General features: G+C 61.9%; 1 long non-coding RNA gene across 1 annotated transcript; it reads right to left on the reverse strand.

Annotated features, from left to right (window-relative positions):
• Positions 1–328: 328 nt before the first annotated feature.
• Positions 329–7,230, reverse strand: LOC139077772 (uncharacterized). Its single transcript, XR_011530225.1, has 4 exons — positions 6,756–7,230; positions 6,094–6,228; positions 3,274–5,855; positions 329–1,748 (listed from the first exon to the last, which is right to left on the reverse strand). It is a non-coding gene; the product is annotated as an uncharacterized lncRNA (long non-coding RNA).
• Between the last annotated feature and the right edge of the window lie 209 nt (positions 7,231–7,439).

A 7,439-nucleotide genomic window follows, 5' to 3' on the forward strand; every position in this document is an offset into this window, starting at 1 on the left:
AACAGGTTGCACCTGGCACCACTTCCCAGAAGGCCCTGGGCAGCGGGAGCCTGGCCACGTGAGTGGGTGTGTGTGCGTGTGGAGGCGTGCGGTCACAATGCAGCCCCCACCACGCCACTGCTCGGGAAGGGAGGAGCCACGGGTCCCAGACCCAACAGAGGGGGCCTGGGAGATGCTGAGCAAACAGCACTGGAGCCAGCCAGACCTGAGTGCGACCTGCGCTTGACCGCTTGCCGGCTGGGTGACCAAGGCCATCTGAACCTCAGTTCCTCATCAGGGAAACGGGCTCAATGGCCCCTGCCTCTTAGGGAGGATTCTGGGAGGGGCCTCAGGGGACGCGTGCAGGCCGGGGTCCAGCAGGCCGGGAGAGCTAAAGCTTTCATAGGCATCGGCGCCAGCACGTACGTCGTCATTACAGCTTCAGCAACAGGTCTTCCCGGAGCCAGTCCCATCCACGGGCAAGAAAACCAGAAAACAGCACAAAGGTTCACCATCTAAAGTTTTTGAAACCACCCAGAAGCCACCTCTGAAAAAATGCTACACATTTTAGAAATCTTTTTTTTTTTTTGAGGAAGACTGGCCCTGAGCTAACATCCATGCCCATCTTCCTCTACTTTATATGTGGGACGCCTGCCACAGCATGGCGTGCCAAGAGGTGCCATGGCCACACCCAGGATCCAAACCCGCGAACCCCGGGCCAAGGAAGCGGAATGTGCGCACTTAACCGCTGCGCCCCCAGGCCGGCCCCAAAATCTTTTTTTTTTAATTGAGGTGAAATTCACATAACAAAATGAACCAACTTAAAGTACACAATTCAGGGACATTTAGTGCACATGCAACCACCACCAGTATCTAATTCCTGAACATTCCATCACCCTAGAAGGAGACCCCGTCCCCACGAGCAGCCCCTCCCCATCCCCCTCCCCAGCCCCGGGCCACCACCCGTCTGCCTCTGTCTGTGGATCTGCCTGTTCTGGACCTTTCCCCTATGGGATCACATGAGGCCTTCTGTGTCAGCTTCTCTCACTCAGCGTGAGGCCGTGAGGTTCGTCCACTGTGAAGCGCGTGTCAGGGCTGTGGTCTTTGTTATGACCGAGTGCTAGTCCCTCGGGATGGACCACAGTTGGTTTATCCATCACCTGTCAGCGGACCCTCCGGCCGTGTCTGCTTTCCGGCTCCTGGGAGTCATGCTGCTGCGGACACCGAGGTGCGTGCCTCCGAGTCCCTCTGTCGCGCGGCCACATCCTCCGACCGCGGGGCCACGGAGGCAGCGCTCAGCTACTAACAAAGTTCCAGTTTGCTCACATCCCTTGAAAAATGTTAAAGAGGAAACCCAAACCAGCGCTCCCTTCACCTCTTGCCCCACTGACCCTCCCTGTGTTGGGGACACAGCCCCAAACCCGAGCCAGCGAGGGAGGGACGGCGCGAGTGAGCGGGGCTGGTCCTCAGGGTGGACGGTCCTGGGGCGCTGGCCCCTCGAGGGCAGGGCGGGCGTGGACAGCCTCCCTGAAGCCGCCCGGCCCCAGCCGCCCGCCCGCTGGGACCCTGGGAAGGGCCTTCGCCCCCAGCCCCGTGCCCCCAGCTCCGGTTACACCCCAGCCGGCCCAGTGCCCGAGGGTCCACCAGCCCCTGGCGTGGAGCTGATGAGACCCGGGGGGGGGGACCCCCGGAATCAGAGCTTCACTCACAGGAAGAGAACAGCTCATCTCAGGGTCGCGGTTCATTGCGAAGCCGTTGAGGTCGGTGACCTGGCAGGAAAACGTGTCACACTTACGCCCAGTTAAAGACGTTGAGTTATCAATGTCGGCAACTTTAATTTTAATACCACCTGCCAAAATAAACCTTATTTCCTAGAAATTTTATTCCCTCTGAGTTATTACTGTGTGTGCATCTATAGGGCCACACGCGCGCACACCTCACACACACACCTCATTATTACGTAGAGTTAATTCCACTGTTTGGGCTGCAATAAAAGCAATTTTGAAATTTAAAATTGTTCTCCAGATCCCAGGGTCACAATGGGGAGGGTACATGTCCCCTTCCAGGAGCTCAGGTCCCCGTCAGTGGGTACAGGGGAAGAAAGAGCCAGGTTTCAGAGCCACGGCATCACCTCCTCTGAAAACCTCAGTGTCTTTCTCTGTGAAATGAGAGTGGCACTTGGACTCCAAGCATTCACAGACACTGTTCCCTCAGCCTGGCCATCCCCTCCACGAGTTCTGCCTGGTGAGCTCCTACATAACCATTAAACCCCAGCTGTGACATCCCTTCTCCAGGCAGCTGCTCCATACAGACACCTGGATTCCTCCCACCTCTGCCTTCCCTCCAGCCAAGCCCTGGCGCTGCGGGGCTGGGGGCATGCGTGGCCAGCTCGTCTCCTGCAGACTGGGGCTCCTTGAGGGGCTAGGGGTGGGGAGAGTTGAAGGAAAATGGAGATGCCACTGTCCCCACTTGATGGGCGAGGGGCACTTTGAGAGGGGCCCTGCTCCCCAGAGACAGGTAGCCATTTGGCCCCAGAGCCGCAGCTCAACTCTGGGGCAGCTGGACTCTGAGCACAGTGCTCCTTCCTAAAAGTCATGTGTTGACCAAATGACCCCCACCCCCAGTGGGCTGCTCGCCCTGACCCTCCAGGGTCCCTGCAGCCCCTGCCTGGGCCAGAACAGCCTGTCCCTTGGCAGGGGGGCTGTCCTCACAGCGGCCCGAGGTCACAGATAAGGCCGCTGGCCCGGCTATCGGCAGGAAACATCTTGGCAGGACAGGAAGCCGCGGCGCTGGCCAGCCGCGCCCTCGCCAGCCTCGGCCTATGGGCGGCCAGATATTTTGGGAGGCCCTATATAAACCCGGCTCAGCCCCGAGCCACTCCCGGGGGGAGCCCGCGGCCCTGGGAGGCAGCACCCGGGCTCTGGGCAGAGCCGCCGAGGGCCGCCGCGTGCTGGGGCACCGGTCTGGATCGGGCCTACCCCACTCAATCCTGGCGCAGCACTGGCTTGCTGAGCCCCCCTGGGAACTGGCTGCACCTCTGTGCCTCAGTTTCCCCCTCTCCACAGCCCTTCCCTGGTCGTGTCCTGAGAAACACAGACTTGACACCAAACGCACCCACGGGCCCCAGAGATTTCCCTGAAGTTTCTGGGCCTGACGTGGCTCCCGCAGATGCCCGGGCAGGCCCAGGAATCTGCATTTCGTCCAGCCTCATGATGAAATCCCTACACAAGCTCAGGTTTCTCAAGTTCAAGGACATACAACTGCTCCAGCCCCTCCACCCTCAGGCCTCCTCACCTCGCCCAGCCCGAAACAGCCCGCTGGACAAGCACTCAGCCAGACCCTGCGCCAGTGTCGGATCAGAGAGACAGCGTTGCAAGGATGTGACTGTGGTTATTCCATTTTACAGAGGAGAGAATTGAGGCCCAGAGAGGGGAAGGGACTTGCCTGAGGCCACACAGCAGGACAGAGGCAGGCCCGCATCAAAACCGAGGCCCCGGGTCTCCTCCCGCACCCCGTGCACATCACAGGAGGCTCAGGGGGTGGAGTGTGGCTCCAGGGGTCACACGCCCAGCAGTGGCTTGGGACTCAGACCTGGGTCTGCCCACTCACCCGCCCCCACCCCAGCTGGCACAGCACACACTAACTTCTCTCGGGGCTGACTAACATGCATCCTTCAGCCGAGACCAGTAAAAGTGAAACGCAGAAGTGAAATAAAACTACGCCAAGATTACAGGGCTCCGAGCCGGCTCCCGCGCTCAGAAGCCCTGGCCCTTTCCTGGTGAGAGGCCAGGGGGCAGGCCGGCCGCCAGGCGGGGGAGGCCAAGCGTGGCTATGTAAATGGCCGGCCCAGCACCTGCAGCCGCTTGCCAGTGCGGCTGGTGGAGCATGCCCCACCGTCCCCACCCCAGGCAGCTGCAGCCGGCGAGAGGGAACGGCCATGCCAGATATAACCCAACCTGAACTCCACCCAAAGCCCAAGCTCCAAGCCAGGCCTGTGCCTGGAAAGCCAGTTTGGGACAAATGACCGTGGGAGGTCACTGTCCAGCTCTGGGCTTCCATCTCCCCCCGAGAAAGGTCTCAGCTTGGCCACATGTCCCCTGCAGCTCTCCTCAGTCCCTCTCTGCAAGGCCTGGGGCGGGTAAGAGGCAGGACCATGCTGTCCTGCCCAGCCTGCTGCCGAGGATGCATTGGGCGGGCCTCTCTGTCCTGACGGGATGCTCAGTACCATTCAAAGCAGCCTGCTCGTAGCCTAGAAACTGGCTGGTGAGACGGTGCCTCCCTCAGACCCTGCCCTGCCATCCAGCCACCGGAGCAGGTGACAGGGACCCGGGGCTGTCCGTCTCCAGGTCAAACGCCTAAAGCCTCCAGTGCTTTCTACCAGGGCACCACTCAGAAGTGTGCACATGCACACGCACACACACACACAGAGACACACACACCACGGTGATCCTCCCTGAACCCTCTGCCGTCTGCCTGCCCCGTTGCAAAGTGGCAGGGGGAGCTGCCTGCCTGCTCTGACCAGCCCAGAATGAGGAGGGAAATCATCTCCTTCATCCTGGAGTCTACACCTCTATTAATGCAAGCCATGGACCCTGCAGCTTGTTGAGCAGCTACATGACAGGCAGGGGGCCTATCCTGTAATCATCAATCATCAATTCAAAACGCTGAGCCTGCAAGCGAGCTCCACTGGGAGAGAGGGGCTGCGATGTCCTCCCTCTTATCTGGGTGCTGGAGAGGTGGGTGTGTTAACTTTGTGAAAATGTATCGAGAGCTGCACACTCGGGATTCAGGCTCTTCAACGTCTCCGTGTTATTCTTGAATAAAACGCTTACAAAGAAGAAAAGGAAAGAAAGCTGTTAACATGAGGCTGAGGCAGACCGGGGTGAGAAAGCACTAATGGAGAGGCCGAGGGCATGGCTGGACCCGGGAAGGGCGGTCCAGGGGGCACAGCTCGGGCCAGGGCCTCGGGAGGCCTGGGTGACAGGGTTGGGGGCAGGGCCTGGGCACCACAGCCTCGGAAGTCACCTGAGACTAAGGCAATGCCACGGACAGGTTTGAGCGGAGGCTGAGGACGCACGGTGGACACATGCAAAGGCCACCAACGCGGCGAACAGGAGGTTTAAGACGAGTGAGTGACGCATGCTGTGGGTGGGGGGGCGGAAAGTGAGGCACAGCAAGGCCAGGCTGCTTGGCTCTATGTCAAAGGTGGAGGTGACACCCGAGCCTCTTCTTTTCCGGCCGACCCCGCGCGCCGAGGGCGGGAAGAGCCACTGTGCCCAAGAAGCAGCTGGCGCCCGTGGGCTCCTGGCTGAGCTCTCGGCCTCGGTGTCCTGGTCCGTCCGTGGGGGCGCGGGAGGGCTGAGTCCAGGGCGTTTCACAACGTGGCCTCCAGGCGGCCGAGGAGGAGATCCTCAGCGGGGGCGGCGGCGCCCGCTGCGCGGGCCGCGGGGACAGGACCAGACCGGGCATGGGGAGGGGGTTGGGGGACGGGGTCGGGGCCGGGGCGGGGCAGGAGATGGGGATGGGGGTTGGGGGACGGGGTCGGGGCCGGGGCGGGGCAGGAGATGGGGATGGGGGATGGGGGCCGGGGCGGGGCCAGGGCCGGGGGCGGGGCAGGAGATGGGGATGGGAGCCGGGCGCGAGGCCGGGGTAGGGGCGGGGTCGCTCAGAGCAGAAAGGCCCCTGCTACGGCCCTGGCTCGGCCCCTCACTGCGGCTCTGGGAGCCCCGTCACCCCACTGTGGCCCGTGGAGTCACCGTGCCCCTCGGCTTCCTCCCCACGGCCGCGGGCTCAGTGACCTGGCCGGCCGCCCACCTTGTCTCAGGAGCCTGTCGCCAGGTCTGCCCAGGGCGGGCTTCAGTCCGGCCACCACGCTCCTGCGAAACCCCAATGTTCTCAGTGGGCCTGGGGGGGGACACGTCTTACGGGGGTCCCAGGAGATGACCACAGCACACAGCCAGCCAGGGACGCGGGGAGCGCCCGAGGATCGGTCCCTGTCACCCCGGGCTCCCGCCCCGCCCATCGGCTGACCCTGGATGGAGCTGCGTCCCCACCCCAAGGGGACGAGAGGGCAGGGGCGCCGCAGGACGGGCGGGGGGCTGGCGGGCTCCCCACCTCAGGCTCTTTCTAAGAAGCGGTGGTGACAACATTCTCCCAAAACAGGAACCCCTGGCTGGGCCGGTGTTGCAGAAGCCTCGCGAGCCGCCCAGCAGGCCCGACCCGCCGGCTTCAGGGCCCGCTGCGCACGGCCTGGAAAGATTTTTATGTAAAAGGGGCCGATGCAAATCCGGGGCCCGGGGCCACGAGAGGCCCCACTTCCCCCTTTCCCCGGCTGGACGCGGCCACCTGGGCGGGGCGGGGGCGGGGGCGGGGGACCCGGCGCCCCCACCGGCGCCCGCTGGCGCCCACCCTGCGCTGCGCTGCGCCCCTCTGGGCGTCCGGGCCCCCAAACCGCCCTGGCCGCTGAGCCCGGGAGAGGGGCGCGGCCGCGTGTGTGAACCCCAGGCTCTCAGCTTCAGGGGCGACCACAGAGGCTGGCTTTGATGTTTTTTTAATTGAGATAAAATTCACATAACATAAAACCATTTTAACCATTTTCGAGTGTGCAATTCAGTGGTTTGCAGCACGTTCATAATGTTGTGCAACCATCACGTCTGTCTAGTTCCAGAACATTCCATCACCCTGAAGGCGACCCGGTCCCCATGAGCAGTGGATTCCCCTCCCCCTCCCCCAGCCCCTGGCCACCCCTCACCCACTCTCTGTCTCCGTGGACTTGCCTGTTCCAGATGTTTCATAAATGGGATCGCACACCGTGTGGCCCCCTGTGTGTGGCTTTCTCCTCTTGGCGCCAGGTTTCCGAGGTCCGTCCCCGCTGTAGCGCCTGTCAGGGCTTCGCCTGTCTCTATGGCTGAGCGCTGGTCCCCCGTGCGGACGGGCGTTCTGTTCCTCCATCATCTGTTGCTGGCCGTCTGGGTTGTTTCCACTTGGGGCGATTGTGAACGCGCTGCCGTGAACACGGTGTACGAGTCTTTGCACACGTTTTCACTTCTCTGTGTCTCTAGCCAGGGGTGGAACTGCTGGGTCGTATGGTGACCCTGTGTTTGATCTTTTGAGGTGCCACCGAACTCTTTTCTACAGTGACCGAACCATGTCCCCTTCTTACCCGCAGCTTCCCCACATCCTCCCGACGCTGCGCATTTGAGTTTTTTTGATCAGAGCCATCCTAGTGGAAGCTCTGTCTCACAGACGGAGAAACTGAGGCTCAGAGACGGGGTCTGCTTGCCCAGCGTGAAGCCTCAGCTCCTCAGTCTTGAAGGCAGACTGGCTGGATCCCTGGCAGAATGGGGCAGGCGAGCTCTCAGGAATTCTCCTCAAACAGGAGTCAGAGACCTGGGAAGTTCCAGGCCCGAGTTTGCCCCATCTAACTCTCCTTTACAGGCCCAAGGTCCCGGTGGAATCTC

The sequence above is a fragment of the Equus przewalskii genome, chromosome 20 (genome assembly GCF_037783145.1).
Source record: "Equus przewalskii isolate Varuska chromosome 20, EquPr2, whole genome shotgun sequence".
In the NCBI taxonomy this organism is placed as follows: domain Eukaryota; kingdom Metazoa; phylum Chordata; class Mammalia; order Perissodactyla; family Equidae; genus Equus; species Equus przewalskii.